Raw genomic sequence first — 13,964 nt, 5'->3', positions numbered from 1 at the left:
AAAAGAAAGTGAAAGCGTTGAGAGAGCACAGCCCAACACCTCCATCACCCACAGCCTCCCCACCCATCCTTGCACCCCTCACACCCCGTTTTTACCCTCTCCTGTCGCCCCCCAACCCGTTCCCTGCTCAGGTGCTCCCCGGGATTGCTGAGCCAGGAATGGGGGTGAGGGGACGTGGTACAAAAGTGAGGAAAATAAGGAAATAAGAGAAATAAAGAGACGAAAAATTCAAGGGTGGGAGAGGGCGCAGAAGCAAAGCTGCCCAGGACCCTCAAGTGATGCCTGCCCAGGAAATGAGCACCCCAAGGGGGCTTTGCTGGGCCCTGGGTCACCCCAAAATCTGAGACACCCAGGGAAGGAGCTCAGACCCACGGGCTCACCCATCCACTGCCATTACCTGGCATCCCCATTCCCCTGGAACCCCAAAAATGGGACCCCCATTCCTTGTGTCCCACCGTGCCTGGGACCCCCATCCCAGCACTCACATTCCCCAGGATCTCCATGGCCCAGCACCCCATTCCCAAGGAACCCTCTCCTGTCCATTCCATGCCCTGAAATCTTCCTTTCCCCAGAACTTTGATTGTCCCAGGACCCCCCATTCCCACGGAAACCCCCATTCCCACGGGAACCCCCATTCCCCCAGCATCCCCATCCCCTGACCCCAAATCCCTGGAGCCCACGTTCCCCTGGCAATGCCATCCCTGAGTCCCCCCAGCCCTGGGCACCCCCATTCCCAGGGACCCCCCATTCCCCTGGGCACCCATCCCCGGGTCCCCCAAACCCTCTGAGCCCCCCACTCCTGGGAGCCACATGTCCCACCTTGTCCCCCCCAGCCTTGTCCCCAGATGTCCCCTCCCTTCCCACAGCCTGTCCCCACGGTCACATCCCCATGACCCCGTGCTTGTGGCCACCCTGCCCCCACCAAGGGCCACCACCAACACTTGAGGATGAGACGTGACATCTCTTCCTTCCTCTTTGTCCGAAAAGCCACCAGCGAGGGGACAGCCACCCCCGGCAGCGAGTGACAGCCAGTGCACATGGCTGGGGACACCGGGATGGCCGGGAAGGTGGCGTTGCTCCTGTGGGGTGAGTGCCCCGGGCACGGGGGGTGGGGAGGGGGCACAGGGGGGCTGTGGGGTCCCCTGAGGTCCCCAATGCCAGCAGAGCCACTCGATTGTACCCATAGCGGACCTTGGTGAGACTGGCGATTCAGGATGGCTTTGGGGACAGGAACAGGGGACAGGAATGTGGGGAGTGGCACCTTTGGGCTCAGGCAGCTCCGGGGATGGGGACAAGGGATGTGGGATGCAGGGACAGAATGGGACAAGAACGGTGAGGATGTGGCCATGGGGATCATGGGGATGGGATCATGAGCTGGTGGGGGTGACCTGGGCCAGCATGGGCTGTGTCCGTGGTGTCCACAGTGTCCCCACCCTCAGCCCAGGGTGGCCTCTGTGTCCCTGTTCCCAAGGTGTCTGTGCCACATGGATGTGGTGCACGGGTGGCTGTGACGCAGACATGTCCCCCTGGCCTCGCCAAATCTTTAGGGGACCACCCAGACACACTTTCTTACAAGAAGTGCTGTCCCCACGGGGACAGCTTGGGGACATCGAGCTGCCCAACACCCCCTGTGTGCCCGAGCCCCACAGTGCCACCCCCACTGAGCCCTGTCCCTTCTCCCTTCCAGCCCAGACCCTCGGCCTTGCTGGTGAGTCCTCAGGTGATGTCATGGTCCCATCCCGCTGTCCCCAGCCCCATGGTGGCCCTGGCAGGCTGGTGTCCCCTGTCACCCGCAGGTGCCCAGACCACCCAGATCCTCGTGGAGCCCCCATGGACACCACCAGCACTGTGGGACTGGGTGACACTGACCTGCCAGGGCTCAGGGAGCGCCGGTGCCACCATCTGGTACAAGGACGGGCAGCGCTGGGGGCAGGAGGGACGTGAACGTCTCAATGTCACCAAGAGTGGCACCTATGAGTGTGACAGACCCGACACCGGGCTCAGCCCCCCTGTGACAGTCTCAAATGGTGAGCGGGGTTTGGGTGTCTCCAGGCTGGCACCTGCAGGGACCCCGAGGGCTCTGGGTGGGCTCCGCTCCATGGGTCACCTCCTGTGTGACCAGAGCCTGTCCCCTGCTCTGGGGACATCCCAGAGCATCCCAGTGCTGGAACTGGGGACCCCTGGTGCGCTGGACCCTCCAATGGGGGGTCCTGGTGCCATCGGGTGTGACAGGTCCCCTCTGTCCCCAGATGATCTGGTGCTGCAGGTGCCGGTGCGGGTGCTGCTGGAGGGGGACACGGTGACACTGCGCTGCCGGGGATGGCTGAACAAGAAGGTCACCTCGGTGTCCTTCTACCGAGAGGGGACAAAAGTGAGGGGGCTCCCTGATGGCACAGAGCTGTCCCTGTCCCCTCTGCAACCGAGCCACAGCGGCCGCTACAGCTGCAGGGGCCGGGTGGAACACTGGGAATGGAAGGAGTCAGCGCCGGTGACAGTGACAGTGCACGGTGAGCCCCCCACATCCCAACACCCCCACAACCCCTCCCCAGGGACTCAGGCTCACAAATCCCCTCCTCTCTCCTTCCAGAGCTCTCCACAGTGCCAGCGCTGGTGCTGGAGGGTCCCCCCGAGCTCACCGTGGGGTCCCCCCTGAATCTCAGCTGCCTCAGCACCCCCAGCCCCCTGCGGCCCCCAGCCCCCCTCCTGCACGTGTTCTATCGGGACGGGTGGGTGGTGGGGGGCCCGCAGGGGTCCCCGCAGCTGCTGCTGCCCGCCGTGGGGGTCTCCCACTCGGGGAATTACAGCTGTGAGGTGCAGTCCCAGTTTGGGGCCGTGTGGAAGAGAAGCGCCCGGCTCAGCGTCACGGTGCGCAGTGAGTGCGGGGATGGGCACGGGGAACCCTCACAGAACCCCTGGGTGCCCTGCCTGGGGACATGCGTGTCCCCTTGACACATTCCTTGTGTCCTCCCACCTCTGCCCTGTGTCCCCTCACCCCTCCTTGGTGTGACCCCATCCCTGATATCCCCCATCAAACCCATCCCCATTGTCCCTATGCCCCCACACCGGCTGCCAGCCCCTCCCTGTGCCCTCAGCCCTGTCTGTGTCCCCGTGGCCAATGCCACCATCACCCTCTGTCCTGTGTCCCCGCAGTGCCCGTGGCCAATGCCACCATCACCCTCTGTCCTGTGTCCCCACAGTGCCCGTGGCCAATGCCACCATCACCCCCGGTCCCCTGGCACAGCAGGTGCACACAGGTGACAACGTGACCCTGCGCTGCTCGGTGCAGGTGGGCTCAGCCCCTGTCACCTTCACCTGGCTGCACAACGGGCAGGAGGTGGCCCGGGGTCCCCTGCTGGAGTTTGGGGACATCGCTGTGGGACATTCGGGCACCTACCAGTGCGTGGCCACCAACCAGCTGGGACAGGACGGGCACCGCGTGTTCCGGGCACACAGCCCAGAGCTGGCCCTGGAGGTGACACCTGGATCACCCTGGGTCACAGGTGGGGTCACTCAGGGTCACTGTGGGGTGCGGCACCCCTGGGTTGATGGGTGACCCTGATGTGTCCCCTCTGTTTCTTGCAGTGGCCGCAGGGGTCGGTGGGGCCCTTTTGTTCCTGCTCCTGCTCGTGGGTGTCATCGTGGCCTGGCAGTGGTGGCACCGTGCGGGTGGGTGACAATGGGGGGACGGGGGTCCCAGGGAGCTGTCGAGACCCACAATGTTGGGGAGCTATAGTGCAGCACCCACAGCCCCAGAATTGTCACCCTGTCTGGTGGTCCTGTAGGGTTTGGGGAGGCGTTGGAGGGTCCTGCAGGGATGTTGGGGATTCTTTCAGGGGCCCTGGGGGCGTTTGGGGGGGTCTCTGTCCCTGTTGGGCTTTGGGTCCTTGAGGCTGAGTTGGTCAGGGGCATTGAGTTCTGGGGGCTCCAGAAATTCTTGGGGATCCTGAGGGGAATTGAGGGTCCCATGGGGGTTCAGGAATCATGAGAGGATTCAGGGCCCTTGGGACCCCACAGTCACCCCTCCCTTCTTTCCTCTGCAGCTGCCAGGAAGAACCAGGAAAGGTGAGTGGGGGCTCAAACCTCATTCTCCCCTTTTACCCCAACCCCCAAGATCTCCCATCCCCTTCCCCACATCCCCTTTATTCCCTCAGGGCCACCCCGGATCCCGTGACCCCCCCAGAGGAAGGGGAAGTGCTGTACAGCCACGTCGTGGTCACCAAGAGGGCAGGGGGTGAGTACGGGGGGGACACACACAGAGGGACACGTCACCCACGAGTGTCACCCCACCCAGATCCCACATCCTCTGTCTCTCGCAGTGTCCCCCCGTGCCACCACCCTCCAGGATCCCCAGGTGACCTACACGGAGCTGAGGGGACCCCAGGGACGACCACAGGAACCCGGTGACATCTACTGGAATGTGCTGTGACACTGGGGGGGAACTGGGGGGCACTGGGGGTCCCCCCGCATGGGCGCCCACTCGTGTGCGTGCTGTCACTAAAAAATTGCTCCTCAACCTCCTTGTGGAGGCACAAAGATCCCAAAGGGCTGAGAGAAGAACAATTTCCTGAAAAAGCAACGAGAGAGAATAAAACCAACAGCAACAAGGTTCAGAGTCCAAATGCTCACACAAGGAACGATTTCCAGGGAAAGCTCCCAATAAGGAACAAACCCCAAATAATCCCCCCAGCACATTTCCTCCTCCAGAGGAACCTGGTAGGGCCCTGGATCTTCCTTGCTCTGATGGAGGCTCTGGATTTCGTTGTCCCGTGTCCCAAACCCCTCCTCTGCCGTGTTCCCAACACCAGGACGACACAAAGTCCCTGTGGGGGTTCCGGAGCCTCTCCCATTGCCAGGGCAGTTGGGATCAGGACATGGCACAGGGTGGGGTGTCAGAGACAGGAAAAGTTTGATGTCTGGAGACATTTTGGAACAGCTGTGTGTGGCAGGGGTGGGCCAGGCCTTGCTTTTGGCGAGACACGGCCCTGTCTGTCCATCAGTCTGTCAGTCATGGCACACTGGGGACAGCGTGACGCTTTGACCAAGCCAGCTCCTGCGCGGCTGGATGACCAGAAGTGCCATCTGGGGAGAGGGCCCTTGGCGGCCCAAGTGGCTTAAAAGGCAGAGCATGAGGTGGCCAAGTCCCTGACCGTGTCTTCATTTGGGGTGTCTGTCCCATCCACACTGGAACCCTGAAACTGGCAACTCCTTTAAATGAGAAATGTCTGCCAAGGAAAGTGGGAATGTTCCTGGAATAGAAAGAAGACCCATATAAAAAACTCTTTATAATCTCAAAGATGATGGGGTTTCTAGGCAGAAACGTAGGAAAAGGAATCCCAGCTCTTTACTGGGAAATTTATAAACCACAACAGACCAAACAACACAAACCCAGAACTTTCCCTCCCACTCAGCGCTGTTAGTTTTTGTGGCAGTTTTAACCGCATCCAGCAGGGGGCGCTGCAGGGAGCACTCCCGGCCAGCAGGGGGCGCCCCGGTCCAGCTCCATCCCCTCAGGGGCCATGGCGGCCTCGGACGGGAGGCAGGAGGGGAAATCGCTCCTTTGGCAAACTCACGGGCACCAATCGCTCCCGGCACCACCACCGGCAGCGGGCAGAAGCCGCCAAGGCAGCAGGTTGGATCCCAGTGCCCACTGGCAGCGTAGCAGTGTCCTAGGGCCAGGCACACACCCTGCGCAACACCGCGACTGCTCTCCATGATCCCCATTGGAAGGAAGGCAGTGCCTGACCCCAGGCAGGTCTCGGGTCCACAGCAGCCCCTCTGGTGGCTTTACACCACAATTCCTGCAAACCCTCAGGCTTTCCCTCAGGTGAGGAGGGCAAGGATGGAGCAGCTTTGGGGACACCTGGAATCCACACAGGGTCACTCCCCAGAGTTCCACCATGGCTGCCAGCAGAGCCCCTGCTCGGTATTTCCACACTTTTCCCTCTTATCTGGCGGACACATCCCAAACCCAAACATTCTTTCCATGAGGTTCCAGAAGGCTGCGGGTTTTGTTCAAGAAGGAGGGTCCAGCTGAGATTGTTGAGCAGAATATTGTGGGTTGTGCAGTAGTTTTGTGGTTCTCTCTGTCCCTTACCAAGAGGAACAAATGATCAATTGCTGCATTTCTGGACTGCTATCCCCACAACTGCCATTGCAGTGGGGATTTCCAGCCAGCCCTGCTCTAGAAACCATCAAAGACCCTCACAGAGCCACTGCTTGGGCTCCCTTTGGGTGTTGTAGTCATATTGTTGCATATCATATTTCCAGAGCCTCATACCTTCTGGGTGGTTTTCTCACAGCAGATCTTCACAGCAGTGATGTTGTTGCTTCTCAGTCAGGGCTCCTCTCCAATGCTCTCCCTGACCACCCCGCCCCCTTTTATCTCAGTTACCTCCATGGGCTACAGCTGCTGCCCAATCAAGGACATCACAGCTGCAGCCCATTTACAATAACTAGAATCAGGGCAGGGTCACTAATACAATACAAAGATCTTTTACTGCCATTCATATATTTACAATACATATATTTACTCAACCCCCTACATTTCCCCCTTTTCTTTTAACAATTTTTCCAATTACACAGTTACAGTATACATATCTGTCCCAGCTCCCAGGCTGCCACAGCTCTCAGCTGTCTTGAATACATACAAATCCCTAGATGTTCCCAGGCTCTTTTCCTCAAAGGCCATAGTCTTATAGCTCTCTGAAAAGCCATAGTCTTACAGCTCTCTGCTGTTACAGCTCCTTGATTCAAAGGCCATGCTATATTCTAGAGTCCCAGCTCTCAGGCTGCCACAGCTCTCGACTGTCCTATTTTCTATGATGTCAAGGGGTTCCATACCTTCTTTCAATGTTCTTTATCACGTCGGGGTCACCAGATGTTGTATTCATATTGTTGTATAATTATATTTCCAGAGTCTCATACCTTCTGGGTGGTTTTCTCACAGCAGATCTTCACAGCAGTGGTGTTGTTGCTTCTCAGTCAGGGCTCCTCTCCAAGGCTCTCCCTGACCACCCCGCCACCTTTTATCTCAGTTACCTCCCAGGGCTACAGCTGCTGCCCAATCAAGGACATCACAGCTGCAGCCCATTTACAATAACTAGAATCAGGGCAGGGTCACTAATACAATACAAAGATCTTTTACTGCCATTCATATATTTACAATACATATATTTACTCAACCCCCTACATTTGGGGTTTGTGCTTCTTGCAGGGCTGAGCAAGCCACAGCAAGGCCTTTTACCCCACAGAATTCTCACCTCTGCAGCAGCTCTAAAGCTGCCAGAATCAAAGCCAAGGGGGCCGGGGGGACCCTCAGGTGCTGGCTGCCCCCTGGGGCTGGCCAGAGCAGGGCTGGGCAATGGCCATCCCTGTGCAGTGGGGCTGGGCCATGGCTGGGCCCCAGCCTGGCATTGACAGGAGACCCCAGGATGTGCCACCTCTGGGACAGGCACCCGGCCAGGAATGTGCAGGGACATTTCTGGAACTGACACCCCCTGGTAAAGGTCCCCCCATGCCAGGATGTGTCACACCCTGGGACAGGATCCTCCCAGGACAGGACACCCTGGATGTGCCCCAGCAGGACAGAACCCCTTCCCTTTCCCATCTGACTCTCAGCACAAATGGCCGCTTCCTTCTTGTCCAAGAAAAAGAAAGTGAAAGCATTGAGAGAGCACAGCCCAACACCTCCATCCCCCACAGCCTCCCCACCCATCCTTGCACCCCTCACACCCCGTTTTTACCCTCTCCTGTCGCCCCCCAACCCGTTCCCTGCTCAGGTGCTCCCCGGGATTGCTGAGCCAGGAACAGGGGGTGAGGGGACGTGGTACAAAAGTGAGGAAAATAAGGAAATAAGAGAAATAAAGAGACAAAAAATTCAAGGGTGGGAGAGGGCACAGAAGCAAAGCTGCCCAGGACCCTGAAGTGATGCCTGCCCAGGAAATGAGCACCCCAAGGGGGCTTTGCTGGGCCTTGTGTCACCCCAAAATCTGAGACACCCAGGGAAGGAGCTCAGACCCACGGGCTCACCCATCCACTGCCATTACCTGGCATCCCCATTCCCCTGGAACCCCAAAAATGGGACCCCCATTCCTTGTGTCCCACCGTGCCTGGGACCCCCATCCCAGCACTCACATTCCCCAGGGTCTCCATGGCCCACCACCCCATTCCCAAGGAACCCTCTCCTGTTCATTCCATCCCCTGAAATCCTCCTTTCCCCAGGACCTTGATTGTCCCAGGACCCCCCATTCCCACGGGAACCCCTATTCCCCCAGCATCCCCATCCCCTGTCCCCAAATCCCTGGAGCCCATGTTCCCCTGGCAATGCCATCCCTGAGTCCCCCCAGCCCTGGGCACCCCCATTCCCAGGGACCCCATTCCCCTGGGCACCCATCCCCGGGTCCCCAAACCCTCTGAGCCCCCCACTCCTGGGAACCCCACGTCCCACCTTGTCCCACCCAGCCTTGTCCCCAGACTGTCCCCTCCCTTCCCACAGCCTGTCCCCACAGTCACATCCCCATGACCCCGTGCTTGTGGCCACCCTGCCCCCACCGAGGGCCACCACCAACACGTGAGGACGAGACGTGACCTCTTTCCCTTCCCCTTTATCCGAAAAGCCACCAGCGAGGGGACAGCCACCCCCGGCAGAGAGTGACAGCCAGTGCACATGGCTGGGGACACCGGGATGGCCGGGAAGGTGGCGTTGCTCCTGTGGGGTGAGTGCCCTGGGCATGGGGAGTGGGGAGGGGGCACAGGGGTCTGTGGGGTCCCCTGAGGTCCCCAATGCCAGCAGTGCCAGTCCATGATACCCACAGTGGACCTTGGTGGGACTGGGGATGTAGGGTGGCTTTGGGGACAGGAATGTGGGGACAAGAATGTGGGGACTGGCACCTTTGGGCTCAGGAAGCTCCAGGGATAGGGACAAGGGATCTGGGATGCAGGGACATAATGGGACAAGAACGGTGAGGATGTGGCCATGGGGATGGGATCATGGGGATGGGATCATGGGGATGGGATCATGAGCTGGTGGGGGTGACCTGCAGCCAGCATGGGCTGTGTCCGTGCTGTCCTTGTGTCCGTGGTGTCCACAGTGTCCCCACCCTCAGCCCAGCGTGGCCTCAGTGTCCCTGTTCCCAAAGTGTTCATGCCACACGGATGTGGGGCATGAGTGGCTGTGACACAGACATGTCCCCCTGGCCTCGCCAAATCTTTTCGGGACCACCCAGACACAGTTTCTTACAAGAACTGCTGACCCCATGGGGACAGTTAGGGACAGTCCACACACCCTGTACCACTGTGCCACTGTCCCTGCAGTGCCACCCCCACTGATTGCTGTCCCTTCTCCCTTCCAGCCCAGACCCTCGGCCTCGCTGGTGAGTCCTCGGGGGATGCCATGGTCCCATCCCGCTGTCCCCAGCCCCATGGTGGCCCTGGCAGGCTGGTGTCCCCTGTCACCCGCAGGTGCCCAGACCACCCAGATCCTCGTGGAGCCCCCATGGACACCACCAGTGCTGTGGGACCGGGTGACACTGACCTGCCAGGGCTCGGGGAGCGCCGGTGCCACCGCCTGGTACAAGGACGGGGAGCGCTGGGGGCAGGAGATAGGTGATCGCTTCACAGTCACCGAGAGTGGCACCTATAGGTGTTACAGACCCGACACCGGGCGCAGCCCCCCTGTGACAGTCTCAAACGGTGAGGGGGGTTTGGGTGTCCCCAGGCCGGCACCTGCAGGGACCCCGAGGGCTCTGGGTGGGCTTCGCTCCATGGGTCACCTCCTGTGTGACCCGAGCCTGTCCCCTGCCCTGGGGACATCCCAGTGCTGGAATTGGGGACCCCTGGTGCGCTGGACCCTCCAATGGGGGGTCCTGGTGCCATCAGGTGTGACAGGTCCCCTCTGTCCCCAGATGATCTGGTGCTGCAGGTGCCGGTGCGGGCGCTGCTGGAGGGGGACACGGTGACACTGCGCTGCCGGGGCTGGAAGAACAGCAAGGTCACCTCGGTGTCCTTCTACCGAGAGGGCACAGAACTGGGGAGGCTCCCTGCTGGCACAGAGCTGTCCCTGTCCCCTCTGCAGCTGAGCCACAGAGGCCGCTACAGCTGCAGGGGCCGGGTGGAAAACTGGGAATGGAAGGAGTCAGCGCCGGTGACAGTGACAGTGCACGGTGAGCCCCCCACAGCCCGACACCCCCACAGCCCCTCCCCAGGGATTCAGGCTCACAAATCCCCTCCTCTCTCCTTCCAGAGCTCTTCTCGGTGCCAGCGCTGGTGCTGGAGGGTCCCCCCGAGCTCACCGTGGGGTCCCCCCTGACTCTCAGCTGCCTCAGCACCCCCAGCCCCCTGCGGCCCCCAGCCCCCCTCCTGTACCTGTTCTATCGGGACGGGCGGGTGGTGGGGGGCCCGCAGGGGTCCCCGCAGCTGCTGGTGCCCGCCGTGGGGGTCTCCCACTCGGGGAATTACAGCTGCCAGGTGCAGTCCGAGAGCTGGACTCTGTGGAAGAGCAGCGCCCGGCTCAGCGTCACGGTGACGGTGCCCAGTGAGTGCAGGAATGGGCACGGGGAGCCCTCACATCCCTCCCCAATCCCCTGGCTGGGGACCTGCGTGTCCCCTTGACACATTCCTTGTGTCCTCCCACCTCTGCCCTGTGTCCCCACACCCCTCCTGGGTGTGACCCCATCCCTGACATCCCCCATCACACCCATCCCCATTGTCCCTATGCCCCCACATCGGCTGCCAGCCCCTCCCTGTGCCCTCAGCCCTGTCTGTGTCCCCGTGGCCAATGCCACCATCACTCTCTGTCCCTGCTGTGTCCCCGCAGTGCCCGTGGCCAATGCCACCATCACCCTCTGTCCTGTCTGTGTCCCCACAGTGCCCGTGGCCAATGCCACCATCACCCCCGGTCCCCTGGCACACCAGGTGCACACAGGTGACAACGTGACCCTGCGCTGCTCGGTGCAGGTGGGCTCAGCCCCTGTCACCTTCACCTGGCTGCACAACGGGCAGGAGGTGGCCCGGGGTCCCCTGCTGGAGCTCAGGGACATCGATGTGGGACATTCGGGCACCTACCAGTGCGTGGCCACCAACCAGCTGGGACAGGACGAGCACCGCGTGTTCCGGGCATTCAGCCCTGAGCTGGCCCTGGAGGTGACACCACAGGGACACAGGGACACAGGTGGGGTCACATGGGGTTGCTGGGGGGTTCAGGACCCCCGGGGTTCAGAGTGACCCCAGTGTGTCCCCCTCTGTCCCCAACAGTGGCTGTGAATGTCGGCAGGACCCTCCTGTTCCTGCCCCTGCTCCTGGCTGTCATCGGGGGCTGTCACTGGTGGCACCGCCGGGGTGGGTGACAATGAGGGGGGTGTTGGGGGTCCTGGAGTGATGGGGAGCCCCCAGAGTGGGGACAGAGATTGGCAGCACCCAGGGCCCCTGAGCTGGGGGACACTGAGCCTGCAGTGACCTCGGCTGAGCGTGCTGAGGGATTTGGGGTGAATTTGGAGGGTCTTGGTTGGGCTCCAAGGCCTTGCCTGGGTGGGCTTTGAGGAACATTGGGGTGGAGCTCCTGGGGGGTTTGGGGAGCTCCTGGAGGGATGTGTAAATTTTCTGGGAAGCCGTGGTCAAACCAATGGGCGCTCAGATTTGAATGTTGGCAGCTGGTTTGGCCACTGGGATTTGGACGCGCCTCTGAGAACGCGGGGGTTGAAAAGCAGAGCGCTCTGTGTGGGGATTGTTCTTGTGGGATCTTTCTGGGGTCCTGGGGGAGTTTTGGGGTGCCCGTCCCTGCCAGAATTGGGGTTCTGGGGGCTCAGAGGGTTGGGGGCACCAGGGGGGCTGGGGGCACTGTGGAGATGCAGAAGTTCTGGGGGTTCAGGGGTGCTCTGAGTGTCCGGGGGAGTCAGGGGTCCAGTGGGAGTCGGGGCTGCAGTGGGGATTTGGGGGTCCCGTGGGTGGTTGGGGCTGCTGAGGTCCCAGGAAGGTTCAGGGATCCCGGTGTCCCCACGGTCACCCCCTCCCCTTTCCCTTGCAGCCATGAGGAATCTCCAGGAGAGGTGAGTGGGGGGCCCGGGCTGGGACTCCCCTTTCCCCCTCCCCAGACACCCCCAGACCCCCTCTAATCCCCACAGGACCCCCGTGGAGGAGGGGGCTGTGCTCAACACCAACACCATGAGCACCGAGTGGGCAGGGGGTGACTACAGGGGGACACAGGGACACCCAAAAATGTCACCCCCACCCAGGTCCCCACAACCGGCGTCACTCTCAGGGCCCCCAGAGTTGCCCCCCCCGCCCTGCCCCACCTCAGGACCCACAAGTGACCAACGCGGAGCTGTCGGGACACCAGAAGGGACAGCGGGACCCCCGTGACTACGAGAGCGTGCTGTGACACTGGGGGCACTGGGGGCATCGATTCCCCTCAGGGGTCTCTTCATTCCCCCTCCCAATGCTGGGGGAGCATTTTCCCCCCTCTTATGTACCCAAAATTCAGTTTTTTGGTCAAACTGCGTGAGGAACATGGCTCACTCTTTAAAATTTGTAAATGTTTAGTAAGGAATAAAAGGGAATATATATTATAATATATAATTATATGTTATAATTGAGAATAATATGGTGTAATATATCATCATATATGTATAATTTATAATACAGAATGCATAATATTTATAATATATAATATATAATATATAATATATAATATATAATATATAATATATAATATATAATATATAATATATAATATATAATATATTATATATTATATACTATATATTATATATTATATATTATATATAATAATATAATTCATAATATATATTATATTATATAATATACTATGATATATAATATAATATATTATATTATATACTATAATATATTTTGTATTATATTATATACTATATATTATATTATATTATACTATATTTATTATATTATATTATATTTATTACATTACATTATATTATATTTATTACATTACATTATATTACGTTATATATACTGTATAATATACATTATAGAATGTATAATATATATTATAAATAACACTATAATATATATTATATAGAAAATAAAATGTGAAAAGACTTCTGTGTAACTAAAAAAAACAGTGTAAGGCCATGCACCGATGGCATGTAATCCCAGCAATTTTACTCTATATGGGGAAAATTATTTTGAGCTTTTTGAGTGCTCTTTTGCAGTTCCGTAAAACCACCCCAGCGCTGGAATTATTGTCCTTTTTTTCTCCTATCATTAAACTTTTAAAATTCTAAGGAGTGAACTCTGTTTTTCAGAGTCATTCAGAATTTCTTGGAATTTTTTGTCCTTTATGTTTTCCGTGGAGTAGCATTGCCACCTGCTGTTTGATATTCTGAATTACAGTGCTTATTTTGGATGTTTTACTTCGATTTTTTTTCGGTTCTATCATCGTCATCATCACATCCTTTGGCGAAGGCATTTTTTGGGTTTGAATTTCGGGTAACTCCCTATTTCCCTCATCTCAAGGTTTAAAGTGAGGGGGAAACCCTGTTGCCTTCCCTTATTAAGGGTTTAAATTGAGAAAATCCCCCTTTCCCCATCATTTGAGTGATTTAAACTAAGGGAAATGCCTCTTTTCCCCACATTTTAGGGGATTAAATTAGTTAGGAGAACCCATTTAATTGTAATCTTACTGGTTTAAGGTCAACACCCAAACTCTGCCTCATCCTTTGGCCAAACCTTCACCCGGGCAGGTTTTATCTCCTCCTGTGCTGAATTTGTCCGTTCCTTGTCCTGGCACTGGAGGCAAGACCCAAGAATTTTCCATCTTTCATATTTATTTTGTGTCCTGAACGTTTTAGGTCATTTTGATCAAGCCACAGCCGGTGAGTTTCACTCATTGGCCCAGTCCTTCGTTATCAATAACAAACATCCGAGGATTGCTCCCAAACAAAATGGCTTTGGCTACCTTTGGACTCCTGGGGGCCACCTCTCAACTGCCC

This window comes from Melospiza melodia, chromosome 25, assembly GCF_035770615.1.
Source record: "Melospiza melodia melodia isolate bMelMel2 chromosome 25, bMelMel2.pri, whole genome shotgun sequence".
NCBI classification, from domain to species: domain Eukaryota; kingdom Metazoa; phylum Chordata; class Aves; order Passeriformes; family Passerellidae; genus Melospiza; species Melospiza melodia.
The sequence above is the reverse complement of the archived record's forward strand: the minus strand, read 5'-3'. Positions refer to the sequence as shown.